Raw genomic sequence first — 13,999 nt, 5'->3', positions numbered from 1 at the left:
ATGTGCCACACCAGCTGCCACACAGGCGGCCAGGCTGGCTGCTGCTCGCCCAGCCCTTGCCAGTCCTCCATCTGCCTGCCCATGAGCTGCAGGCCCACCGTGTGCATGGCCCCTTCCTGCCAGTCCTCCATGTGCCTGCCCGTGAGCTGCAAGCCAGCTGTGTACGTACCCGTGAGCTGCCAGGTGCCCTGCTGGCCTGTGAACTGCAAACCCACGGTGTGCATGGCTCCCTCCCGCCAGTCCTCCGTGTGCCTGCCCGTGAGCTGCAGGCCCGTCGTGTGTGTGGCCTCCTCCTGCCAGTCCTCTGGGTGCGCCCAGCCCTCCTGCCCCACCCTGGTCTGCAGCCCATCTCCGGTGGCACCCCTTCCTGCTGCTGACCGCCAGCCTCCTCCCCAGCTGCTCCCAGTGCAGACGGGCCACACCTGCGCTCTCCCGCAACCAGTCCTCAGCGGGCCTCCAGGTTCTGCACATGGCAGATGACAAGCACGTTCGACCAGCCCTCTGAACTCCAGGACGAGAAGGCGGCAGGGCGATCTGGATCCCTCATGGCCCTGGGCATCCCCCCAGGGAAGCCCTGGAACTTAGGGTCCCCCTCTGGCTCCGGCAGGAACCCCCACCCGGTGTGAGGCAAATAAACGGCGCTTCCTCCACGCAGCTGTGCCTCTTTTTTCTCCTTCACATGTTAAAGTTCTTCCCTTGAAGGCGGACACCAGCCGAGCACAGCAGCACCGCCTCAAAGAGCTCCGACCAGAAAGCCCAGCTGAAGGTCGGGGTGCCCTCGGGGGGGTGGGGGTGTGCTCCGTGGGTGGAGGGGTGGGGAAGGTGCCGTCCCCAAGGCTGCCACCAAGACATTGTTGATGGGAAAGGGCAGAGGCAAAACCTCTCCTGCTGAGTGGGGGGTGCAAAACAGGCCTGGGCTCGGGTCGCACAGGGTCCCCCAAAGGACTGCTACAGCAGGAAACCCCCACCCAACCCCCCACGTGTACAAGGCGGAGTCTGGCCGCCCCAGGGAGGGTGGCAGGAAGACAAGGAAGCTCGCCCTCTCAGTCTCTGGTGCGCAGGTCCTGCTCCAGGCGCCCTCCTGCCCCCACAGCACAGCTGCAGGAGCAACATCCGTGTCCACCGAGGAAAGGAGACGCGTGTCGTGGTCCCCTCTGTGTGCAGGCGCGCAGGGACAGTGAGAACTTAGGGCAGAGCAAGGACACCCGCCCCCCCACGCCCTGAACAAGGTGCCCGCAGCCCACCACCAAGGAATCTGAAATCTCCGATGCCCAAAGGTCCTCACCATGACAACGAAACCCAAACCAAGGTCAACATCCGAGCAGGTTGATTCGACCCTCCCCCCACCACACACACACACACACACACACACACACACACACACACACACACGGTGACCTGACAGGAGGAGAGGCATCCATCTCCGGAGGAAACGCTGTTTATGTCCATTTCCATTAGAACTTGGTCTCTGAGATTCAACGAGAGCTTAGAAGATGCACCGAAGAGGCAGGGAATAATCTATTTTTAAGAGGCAAAGCAATCAACACAATTGGACCCCAAAGGACCCACATGTTGCAGCCATCAGACAGAGAAAGGCACATACTGTATGGTCTTACTTATATGTGGAATCTAAGAATAAGCCAGCCCAGCCGGTGTGGCTCCATGGTGAGTATCAACCCATGAAATAAGAGGTCTCTGGTTCTATTCCCGGTCAGGGCACATGCAATCCCCAGTAGGGGGCATGCAGGAGGCAGCCAATTGATGTGTCTCTCTCACTGATGTTTCTTATCTCTCTTTCTCTCTCTAAAAAATGAATTAAAAATATTAAAAATAAATAAACCAAACTCACAGGTACAGAGAACAGATTGAGGGTTGTCAGAGGAGGAGTGGGGGTGGGTGGGTGAAATGGATGAAAAGAGTCAAAAGATACTTTCAGCTATCCATGATAATAAAAGCATAATATGCAAATCAACCAAACAGCTGAACAGTGGAACGACTGTCCAGTGGAACAACCATCCAGACGACCATGCACTGGAGCCAGGCCAGCTAAGGTGGGTGCAATGTGATTGTTCTGGGGGCCCCACCATCACCCCACAATTGCCCTGCATTGGGAGGCCCAGGCCATCAGCCAGCGGGGCGATCAATCAAGGGGAAAGGGTGTGTGTGTGTGGGGGGGGGGGGGGCAGCTGTCAGCAGCCAGGGAAGGAAGGCCCCGACTGGCAGCCAGTACTATCGGCCCTGATTGTTGGCCAGGCCTAGGGACCCTACCCGTGCACCAGGCCTCTAGTGTATATATGTTATCCCAAAAAATGTATACACACACTTTGAATAACTAAAAGGCAGTGTTTATTAAAATACATTTCATTTCCAAAATTTAGCTATCAGCTCTTAAAGTGTATATACATTTTGGGGGGAACACCCTGTACATTCATAAAATATATATGATATAAGAGCATATATATGTGTATATATGTATGTATATGTATACATATATAAAGTATATACATTACATAAGTATAATCTTATATGATAAAAGCCTAATATACTAAGTGTCCAGTCGTCCAATCGGCCATTCATCCAATCAAAGCGTAATATGCTAATGATATGCTAATGTCTCTCAACTGCTTGCTATGATGTGCACTGACCACCAGGGGGCAGATGCTCTGACCAGTAGGTTAGCTTGCTGCTGGGGTCCAGCCAATCAGGACTGAGCAAGACAGTCCTGACAGCCCTGGAGCCCTCCTGCGTCCCTCCCTGGATCCGATCGGGCACTGGTGGGGTCCCTCAGCCTGGCCTGCGCCCTCTCACATGCAGCCCTACAGCAGAACTACTGGTTGCTCTGATGCGCACTGACCACCAGGAGGCAGATGCTCAATGCAGGAGCTGCCCCCTGGTGGTCAGTGCGCTCCCACAGGGGGAGTGCTGCTCTGCCAGAAGCCTGGTTCATGGCTGGCGAGTGCAGTGGCGGTGGCGGTGGCGGGAGCCTCTTCTGCCTCCGTGGCCGTTGGACATCCCCCGAGGGCTCCCAGACTGTGAGAGGGTTCAGACAGGGCTAAGGGACCCCCACCCCTCAAGTGTACAAATTTCGTGCACCAGGACTCTAGTTACATATATATACACACATTTATACACACCTATGTGTGTATAACTGGAGATCTATAGAGGACACCAAAAATTTTTCTGAAAATTGATAAAAAGGACAGAATGAATCAGGTACCTGACCTTTCCTATAAAAACAGTATTTTAGGTAAGCAAATATTCAAAGTAAAGTTATTCTTTGTAGAAGAATTCCAGCCAAAAGAAATTAGCCAGAATAACTGACTCAGGCAATCACCATTTGCAATGCCTGGTGGCATGGATCTATGTCATGATTCTCAGAGGCTGAATGGCTTCGGGGGAGCAGGCTGACAGCACCTGACCCAGGGCTCAACCACAACACCCCAAAACGGAGGCACCAGACATCCCTGGCCTCTTGGGGTGAAGCCCTTGGACACACAGCTCTTCCTGGGAAGCGGTCTTGTCAGAAGAGGTGAAACTCCATTTCCGCCAGACTGCAGACCTTCTCCCATTTTACAGGAAATAAAGAGGTGGAGGGATGTTGTCAACAACACCCTGAAGACACAGACAACCTAGTCCAGGACGCGGGCAACACCCCAGGACAAATAGTTGATTTCTTCCACAGGTAAATACTGTAAGAACCGCGGGAAATCAGAAGGGACCTGGGGAAACATCACCCCCATGCTCCATGCCAGCCTTATTTGGACTCTGACCAACGATTTGTCTTTGTTTAGACAATCAGAATAAATTAAATAGACGAGTTAGCACCATCCATAGCCTTAGGTTTCAAGCTTATCTAAATGCTTCTCGTGCATACATTACATAAGTATACTAGACATATATGTCTGTCCACGCACAGGTTTCTATAATGTGCTTATGCTTAATTAACTTGCCCCTTTGGGTAAAATATCAAGGACTTCTTCCTGTGTCCACAGACAAAGATCACTCTACCCTAGGCATCCTCAAACTATGGCCCGCAGGCCACATGCGGCCCGCCGAGGACATTTATCCGGCCCGCCGGGTGCTGCTGCCTGTCCTGCTTAGCAGCCGATTCGATCCGGGCCCGCAGTGCGCATAGGAATTTGTTCATAGTTTTTTTTTTTAACTATAGTCTGGCCCTCCAACGGTCTGAGGGACAGTGAACTGGCCCCCTGTTTAAAAAGTTTGAGGACCCCTGCACCCCATCCTTCGTAATGCCTGTGTAGTATTCATTATACAGACACAGCTGAAGAGAGAATTAGAAAAAATGAGGAGGAGCTAGAGGAGGTGGAGGCACGTTGTCAACAACACCCTAAAGACACAAACAACGTGACCCAGGATGCAGGCAACACCCCAGGACAAATAACAGATTTCCTCAAAACGACTTTATTCCTCTATTAATGGTCCTCAGCTTGTCTCCCTTTCTGTTGTTGTTGCTATTACACTGTGATCCTAAACACCTTGTACAACTGTCTTGGTGCAAGCATTTCTGTTAAGCCAATTCGCAAGAGAAAACACCCGCTTTTTAAGGGAAGAGGAAGCAGGCCCAGGAAGGCTGACCGCCTAAGGCTCCAGTCAGTGCGGAGCTGAGTGGGAGTCTCAGTCTCCCTCTCCCGCCCTGCCTCCAGCTCTGGGGACTCGGGCGGGGCAGTGAACTGACTGTAAATCCTGGGGAGAGGGCTGCAGAGCACCCCACCCAGCTGATGTGGCTGCAAACATTTGAAACCTACTTGGGATCGTGAGCCCCATGGTTGGGCGACATTTCTCAAACTGGCGTCCAGTAAACTGATGGAGCCGGTAAGCCACCCACACTTGGCACTTGCGCAGTCCCCAGCAGTGATGAGGCGATAGCGGATGATGAGACAGCAGAATTCCTCTAGGGATTACCCCAGGTAACACAAACCAGCCACACCCAGAGGCTCCAAGGTCCACTCCATTGACTGGAGGACCTGGGAGAAGCGAGGACAACAATGCCTCTTATGTGGGTGGCCCCGAGAGAGGCTCTCCTGTCTTGTCCCCTTCCAGGGGGCAGTGGGGCTGACCTGGAATACGAAGGCTTCTTTGCTGGTATCTCCCCCAACCTGTTCTGTCCATCTCTGCGAAGGAGGTGTTGCCTAGCAACCGAAGAAGGGCAATGACGTCCTTGAACGATTCTGTTCCACTCCCGCGACACTTAACTCTGGCTGATGATTAGCGCAGCCCGGAGAGGCGACAACCTACCGTAAAGAAAAAGGACTTCTATAAAGTCACCAGGGCCAGAAGGGGTCTTCGAGCATGGCCTTGGGAAAGGGCCTGACCTAGACCAGATTAGGGGCTCTCAGAAAGAACCTTTCTCCCTAAACCCGCAAGATTCCTTGGGCACGCGGACAATAGGTGTTAAGAAAACTCTTTGAAATCGGAGCCATGCCATTTACTTTCTAATCTGTAAAGCTGCCGTGCAAATGCGGTATTGGCGGGCCTGCCTCCCTGACATCCCCGGCCAGCCGGCCTTTACGCTTTGTCAATACAGTAAGTGAGGCAGCTGCACAGCACTGGAGCAGGTAACTGTGATTGGCGCTCGGGCCTGCCCTGTTTCTATAAGAATGTGTTAATCATTTACATGTTGACGGAGAGTTCCTGTGGACACGGCGGTAGAAAGCCTTTTCAAAGAGCCGTTTCTCTCGCCCTGTAAGTGATCCTAGATACGCTTGGGATTACCTGGACTCGAGTACCTTGGGCACTTTAAGTCATGCCCTTGGGAAAGCGGGCTTGGCCGCGCTCCTCTCATCGTAAACTGGCACCAAAACGCCTCCACTTGTCCACACAAAGAACAGAGAATCCGGTGCTCTCACACCGCTCACCGTTCCACACTCCAAAGGCTCGGGGCTGCAGGACCGGCCGCGGGGACTGCCCCCACCCTGCGCCTCAAACCTCTAGAGAAAGGGGAGGGGTCTCCCACAATCCCATTTCCTGGGGAACCACTGCTGAGGTTTTGGCGTTGTTGTGTGTATTTTTAAAAAAATATTTTGTTATTGATTTCAGAGAGGAAGGGAGAGAAAGATAGAAACATCAGTGATGAGAGAGAATCATTGATCGGCTGCCTCCTGCACATCCCCTACTAGGGATCAAGCCCGCAACCCAGGCATATGCCCTTGAGAGGAATCAAACCAGGAATCCTTCAGTCGGCAGGCTGACGCTCTATCCACTGAGCCAAACCGGCTAGGGTGGTTCTGGTGTGTTTTTAAAAATTCCCTTTTGTGCAGTGTGTGTCTGTTGTGGTGGGGGTGAGTGTGCTTGTCCTTCTTATAAAGTTGGAGTCCTAGGGTTGCTGTAACTTTGTTGCCCGTTTTTTGTTGTTTTTTTTTTCTCAGAAAACCTTGTTTGTGATGCAGATCTACGGGCAAAAACGAATGCTACGGGCGTCCCTCATCCTCCCCCTCGCGGCTCCTCGATGTCCTCTGTGCTTTGCTGTTTAAAACAAGCTGCCGCGTTGAGTAGGAATTCAGGTCCCTGTGGTGGTGGCGGGACCTCTGCCAACCCCGCAGCTCACACCTGCTCCCCCAGATTTCAGGCGGTGGTTCTGATCATTTCTGTGATGTTCTAAGATGTTCGAAAAGCGTGAACGTTGACCCTTGTGGTCAAATAACCAAAACCTCAAGAATAGACAGGCCCTAACCGGTTTGGCTCAGTGGATAGAGCGTCGACCTGTGGACTGAAGGGTCCCAGGTTCGATTCCGGTCAAGGGCATGTACCTTGGTTGCCGGCACATCCCCAGTGGGAGGTGTGCAGGAGGCAGCTGATCAATGTTTCTAACTCTCTGTCCCTTTCCTTTCCTCTCTGTAAAAAATCAATAAAATATATTAAAAAAAAAGAAGAAGAATAGGTGGGGTTCCCTGAAGCAGTTCATTGGGTTTCCCCGTTTCCCGCATCCCCTTCTGGGTGAAATCCTGGCATGGCCGTCAGGCAGCCTCTTTGGAGCTGACCACAATGGTCGTGACTCACAGCACAACACAGTCATCTCTGCCCCAAGCCGACAAAGAATGAATTGCGCTCCCTACAGAACGTGCCAGTGGGCGATGGTGGTGGTCTTAGGCCGCGCCATGGGGGTCGCTGTGGGTTGAATTATGTCCCTTCCTCAAAGATGCGTTGAGGCTAACTCCTGGCTCCCATGAATGTGACCTTATTTGAAAACTAGTAGCCCTGCGCACGAATCCGCGTGCCAGTAGCTCTCTGCCGGGCCTGACTGCTCTGCACCTGCTGTCTAGAGCAGCCGTGGGCAAACTACGGCCCGCATGCCGGATCCGGCCCGTTCGGCTGTTCTATCCGGCCCGCGGAGCCGAAAGAGCGGAGGGTTCTCTTGCTCTCCCCTCCGCTCCTTTACTTTGAATTTATATTAGTTCACACAAACACTCCATCCATGCTTTTGTTCAGGCCCTCCGGTCCAGTTTAAGAACCCATTGTGGCCCTCGAGTCAAAAAGTTTGCCCACCCCTGGGCTAGAGGCTCTCTGCGGCCCAGAGGCCCATCCACGGCTGGGCGCTGAACGCTTGCCTCATTGCCGCGGGGACAAAGCAAGCATTCCGCCAGGCCGCGCACGCTGCCTGCTCTCAGCGGCCGCTCCCCTCCCCCTGGGACTGGGGGACTCAGGCGGGGCTGAGAGGACTGGGTGCCGCCATCTTGTGGCTATGGGCACCGCCATCTTTGTGACTGAGTTATGGTTAATTTGCATATTACCCTTTTATTAGATAGGATAGGATCTTGGCGATGGCATCATGTTTAGATGAGGGGAGAGGGGACTGGTTCTCCCAGTGTCCTTCTTTCCAAACCACAGCGTGGGGGTCCCTGCAATGAGCCACACCACAGCCAGGGTCTATCTGCCTGCCTTCACCGCTTTCTCCAGGCCAGGGGGGAGCAAGCAGGGCTCAGAGCAGCTGGATCATGGGGTTCTGACCCCTGCGGGCATCACCCCTGGGAAGGAGCAGCTTTGCTGGAGGAGCAGCCGTGGCCTGGGTCTGACGGGCACCGTGAGCCTTGCAGAGCTGTCTGGGCCTGGCCACCGGCTTCTCAAGCCCCTGCTGACCGGCATTCGTGGGCCCCTGTGAGAACCACGGCCATGGGCACAGGATCCAGGCACCCGATGCAGAGGCCCCGAAACCACACTCCCTGTGAGAGTCAAACTCAAACTGAGACTCGGGCCAGGGGACGGGTTCGCGTGCTCGTGCGCAGCGGTGGGAACCTGGAGCACACCTCTGCTCTGGGCCAGGACCGGAGCCGGACTCTGTGAGGTTGCTTGTTCCGGGTGAGGGTAGGCATGGTGGCTGCCCGGGTGCCCCACAGAGCCCTCGGGGTACGATGGAGGAGAAGAGAGGATGGGTGCCCTCTGGGGTTCAAGGTCATACATGGATCCCCACATGTTTCCTCACCTTTGCCAGCCCAGACCTGCTCCCCTGTGGGTGCCAATGGGCCCCAGGTGACTACCTGGGAAATAGAGTCAAAGGTGCCCCGGACTCTGACAGCAGGGGCTGGGACACAGTTAGCACTTGGTGAGTGTCAGTCGCTGCTGTTTCTGGCCACCTCCACCCTAATGCACAGTGTGGGGCGGGGGTGGGGGGGGCAGGCTCCAAGAGGCCCTCAGTGACCCTGCTGTTCATGTCCTGTGGCGTCCCTTCTCTTTGAGTGGAGGCTGGACCTAGTAAACCAAACACAGCAAGAGTGACAGGATGCTTCTTCTGTGATTAGTTTCAAGACTGATTTCCATCCTGTGCACTCTTTCCGCACACCTCCCCAGCCTTCACACTCTAATGAAGCAAGCAGCCATGTCAGGGAGGCCCACGCCCACGTGGCAAGAAACTCAGGGTGGCCTCTGGCCAACAGCCGAGGAGAAACTGAGTCCCTCAGGGAACAGCCAGCCCCAGAGGAACCGAGTCTTGCTGACAAGGGCTGACTGAGCCTGAAGGCGATGCGTCCCCGTTGAACCCTTAGATGACTCTGACCCCAACCAACACCTGGACTGTAACCTTGAGCTCTGAAGAAGCCAGGCAATGGGCCGAGCTGGCATCAGAGTGGGGACACCTTCTCCCCACTCCACCCATAGCCCTGCTAATCCTTTTGGCAACCAGGAGAAGACGGTCCTCCCTGGTCCATTCAGGCACACTCTGCCCGGATTCATGACCCACAGGAACTGTGAGATGAGAAGCGGGTTCTGAGCCGCTGCATTCTGCACTAATTTGTTATGCAGCAGTGGCTAACTAATACAGAACCGGACCCTCTGTGCCTGCAGGGTTGTCTATTCGGTCAACAGAAATGCATTTCTTCCACTCATCCCATGTTTATTAACACCTGCCACGTGCAAAGCACCTGTGGGGCTCCGAAGTAAAAAAATGAGACTGGTCCTACTCTCCAGAAATGGCAAGCCCCCCAAGAGATGGTCTGCCGAAGGGGTGACGGGCCACAGAGAACTGTGAGGCCCAGTGCCGGCTCGCGGGCAGGTGTTCTTATCGACAAGCAGAGCTGAGGATGAAGGCGAGGCTCAGCGGCACACACTGGCAGAACTGTGCCTCTTGTCCCCGAAGTACTAAGGGTCTAGCTGCCTCCCCAGGACCCCCCTCCCTAGAGAGGTTAGCCCGGCTCCTGAGGGTCCCTAGGGCCTCCTCCTGCACCACACCATGGCCAGTACCCATTTGATTGGCCAATGACCGATACCACGCAGTTGTAGGAAGGCGGAGCCTCATCCTGGCTAAGTGAGAGGCATGGAGGTCACCCCTGTGCTAGACACACGCAGTTTGAGGTTAGCTGGTATGGGAAAGGCCCGGGATACCTTCTCCCCACTCCGCCCATAGCCCTGCTAATCCTTTTGGCAACCAAGAGAAGACAGTCCTCCCTGGTCCATGTCCAAGCTGGGGGCCGACAAGGGAACATGGGCAGAGCCAAGTGAGAGGGGCACGGTCTCCCCAGGGGTGATGCCCAGCTGAGCCCCGAGCCCAGAGTCTGATGCCACCAAGTGCTCAGGAGACTGCACGAAGCAGCTTAGTGTGTGAAGAAAAGGAAATCCCAGCTTCTGTCCCAGCAAGCAGGTGTTAACTTAATTAAACAAGGAGGCATTAGCCCAGCCGTGGGCAAACTACGGCCCGCGGGCCGGATCCGGCCCGTTTGGCTGTTCTATCCAGCCCGCGGAGCCGAAAGAGCGGAGGGTTCTCTTGCTCTCCCCTCCGCTCCTTCACCAGCAGCAGTGTTAACATGGCAACGTCAGGAAACACGGCCACAGCTCCTTCTTCTGAGTGGGCGGATTTATATCCCCCATTCAGTAGAAGGAACAACCTCTCAATCTTCCAGAGGCTCCTTGTAATGCCCGCGGACGCGTCCCCTGACATCACCCTGGGAATGCGTAGACACGTTATCGTGGTGATGTAGGGAGACACGCCCCTGGAGAGCACAGTATCAGAGCATTAGCTAAAAAGGAGACCAACAACACTGTTCCCACTGAAGTGGATGTTTTAAAGACAAAAAACCTTTCAACCCAGTCTACATGGCCATCTACATCTACATCCCGGGCATAATTTGGAAGTTGCACTAAAGAAAATGTTTAATTTACTGTTTACACATTTTGTTCTTTCTATTTGTTTTAGTTTTAAATTATTTTATTATATTTAAGTTTAATTTGAAAGGCTTTTGTACCTTTCCTTTGTTAGGCAATTTTATTTTGCCTTTGCCATCTTCAATATAAGGTATGTTATTGTGCTATGATTCCTCCATTTTTTGAAGTTTCAAATTATAATAATTAGTGTTTACATTCTTCTTGTTAAAATGTTTGAAATGAATAAAACTATTGAAATATATAAAAAAAAAAAGACGGTACCCTTTTATGTAATGATGTTTACTTTGAATTTATATTAGTTCACACAAACACTCCATCCATGCTTTTGTTCCGGCCCTCCGGTCCAGTTTAAGAACCCATTGTGGCCCTCGAGTCAAAAAGTTTGCCCACCCCTGCATTAGCCAGATGTGGCCCTACTGCCTGGCAACCTACTCAGCAAACCAAACCTAAGCCTGGAAATGCCTCAGGGTCACAAATCAAACTGCCAAAGACAACCAATGACAAGCAGCCAAGCAGGCATTAAGCTACAACCAATCACACCTCCTCCTTCTTTGCTTCCCTTTTTATGTGAGTCTTCCCTCCGCCCACCCCACCCCCCCCACGCTTCCAGTTCGGTGGGGCCCCATTCCCATCAGTTTTTGCTCACATAGACTCATATTGTTTAACATGCCTCAGTTTATCTTTAACACAGCCGTGCAGTGAGCCAGAGGGGCTGCGCTCAGTCCCCTGGGAGTGGAAGCAGGTAACAACGGGATCTGTGGATCTGGGAGGGATCCTGAGGTCATTTCACCAATATGCAAATGAGGAAAGTGAAGCCAAGACTAATAAAAGGAATAGCGTTGCCGTTGAGAGCCAGGCCCTACGTCATTTAACCCCACCAGGGCCCCATGGAGAAGGGTTCCTATGAGCCCCTTTTATAGAGGAGGCCACTGAGGCACCATGAGGCTGAGGACCTTTGCCAAGTTCTGAGGCTGCAGAGGCAGAGCTGGGCTGGGACGAGGTTGATCCTGAGGCTGGGAATGAGGCCTCCCACTGCCTCGACTTACCAGTCCCCCCCCATGAGCCAGGACTCGGACCCATGAGCTCCCGATGCCAGCTCGGCCCCTTGCCTGGCTTGGAGCCAGCGGGGGAGAGTCTGTATCACAGCCACTGGCAGGGGGCAAGGTCAGCCCCGGGCAGAGGCCCGCTGGGCTGTAGAACTGGGCAAGCTGCTTGCAGCCCTCTCCCCTCTCCCCTCCGCGGGGCTGGCAGGGGTTAAAAGTGGTGGCTGAGATTCTAACCGTGTTGGGGCCTGACATGAGACACCAGGGAGAAGACACCCCTAGCCCGGGGCATTGTTTGGGATGGCTTTGATTTGGGATTTCTCACTGTCTCAAGTTAAGGAAGTTTGGGGCTCTGCATTCCTGAGGTTTCACAGCGACTCCCTGGAGCTGCTGGCAGGGTTCTCTACCCTCGCTCCCTGGGGAAACATGCTTGCTTCTGCAAACGGCTCTGGCCTAATGCTATGCCTGTCTGCTGTGGGGCTTCTCCCCCATCCGTGTGGGTGAATTGTGCCCCCGCAAAAAGTATATCCAAGTCCTACCCCCCAGGACCTGTGGATGCGATCATATTTGGAAATGGGGTCTTTGCAGATGGCATCAAGGTGAGATGAGGGCAGACTGGATGGAGCAAGGAGGTCTCTAATCTAATGATTAGTGTCCTGATAAGGAGAGCACAGCAGCCCAGCCAGTGTGGCTCAGTGGTTGAGTGTTGACCTATGAACCAGGAGGTCACAGTTCGATTCCCAGTCTGGACACATGCTCAGTTGTGAGCTCAATCCCCTGTGTGGGGCATGCAAGAGGCAGCTGATCAATGATTCTCTCTCATCATTGATGTTTCTATCTCCCTCTCTTCCTTCCTCTCTGAAATCAATTATATATATATATATATATATATATATATATATATATATATACATATATATACATATATACACACACACACACACACACACACACACACACACACACACTGAGTGGCCAGATTATTATGATCTCTGAACGCATAATAACCTGGCCACTCGGTGTATATCCTATATAATAAAAGGCTAATATGCAAATTGTCCCCTCAACCAAGAGTTCAACCAGCAGGCAGGCCGGCCAACCACCCATGTTCCCTCCCCCTGGCCAGGCTGGCCGGACCCCACCCATGCACAAATTTATGCACTGGGCCTCTAATATATATATACTGAGTGGACAGATTATTATGCGTTCAGAGATCATAATAATCTGGCCACTCAGTGTGTGTGTGTGTGTATATATATATATATATATATATATATATATTATTTATTTATTTATTTATTTATTTATTTATTTATTTTTAAAGGGCACATACAGACACACAGAGAGAGGGCCTCATGTGACACAGGCAGAGATTGGAGGACCAGTCACAAGCCAAAGAATGCCACAGGTTGCCGGCAACATGGGCAGCGAGGACCGAGGCCGGGCATCCTGCCCTAGAGTCCTTGGAGAGAGCGGCCCTGCCGACACCTTGATCTTGGCCTTCCAGCCTCCAGACAGTGAGGCAATCGCCTTCTGCTGTGCAAGCTCCATTCAGGGGTGCTTTGTTCCGGCAGCCCCGGACACTCGTAGCCTGACCCAACCCCACCCCGCCAGATCTCCGTGGCCCTTCTCCCCCATCGTCCTGTCCTGTTCCTGTGACCAGTGACGGGGCTGGGCTTTCTGAGGCCACAGTGGTAATGTGCCCGCTCAGCCTGGGGGTGTCAGCCCTGTCGCAGGTCCAAGTGGCACAGGGCACTTGTGTCTTTAAGTTCACAGAAGTTTTGTGAGTCCCTGAAACGAGACAGCATAACAGGGTTTATGGTGACTCATTGGGGACCTTGAACTTGAGAAAAAGCCGAGGGATAAAGAGTCATAAAGCGGGGAGAAGGAAGGAAAAGAGATACTGAGTGACATGTGTGTTCTCTGACACGGCCTGAGCCCCCAGGAGAGAAACCCGGGGGTGGGGGGCGGGAGAAGCTAACCTGGGACTGTCTGGTTGGCTGGCAGGGCCCCCAGCAATAGACCCCTGAGGTAACATCCAAGGAGAAGGGTTGAGCTGAGAAGCAGAGGCAGGATGGGACTTGTGGGACCCTGTCCCCTCCTCTCAGCCCCTGTCCTCCCTGAGTGCGGGTGTCCCTGGGGCTGGGCCTCTGTGTTCCACCTGCCTGGACCCTGCTTCCTCCCTGGCGTCTGTGGACATTTCCACTGGGGTGTCCAGGAGTCGCCTCGAGCTCCACAACCCAAACCAAGCTCCTGTCCTCTCCTCTCCCCCACCCCCTCCTCCCGCCCCCAGCCCCTCCCCACCGCTCCCCTCAAGCTGTAGGTGGCTGCAAGGCAGGCCTGCCCCC

The 13,999-nt window shown here is 53.6% G+C and overlaps 1 pseudogene across 1 annotated transcript; it reads left to right on the top strand.

Moving 5' to 3' along the window:
* On the top strand, positions 1-377 carry LOC308241640 (annotated as a pseudogene). Its single transcript has 2 exons — positions 1-183; positions 241-377. The product of its transcript is annotated as an uncharacterized misc_RNA (transcript).
* The last annotated feature ends 13,622 nt before the right edge of the window (positions 378-13,999 follow it).

The sequence above is a fragment of the Plecotus auritus genome, assembly GCF_963455305.1.
Source record: "Plecotus auritus genome assembly, chromosome: 2".
Classification (NCBI taxonomy): Eukaryota; Metazoa; Chordata; class Mammalia; order Chiroptera; family Vespertilionidae; genus Plecotus; species Plecotus auritus.
Note: the sequence above shows the minus strand (reverse complement) of the source record. Positions and strands in the feature narration are given on the sequence as shown.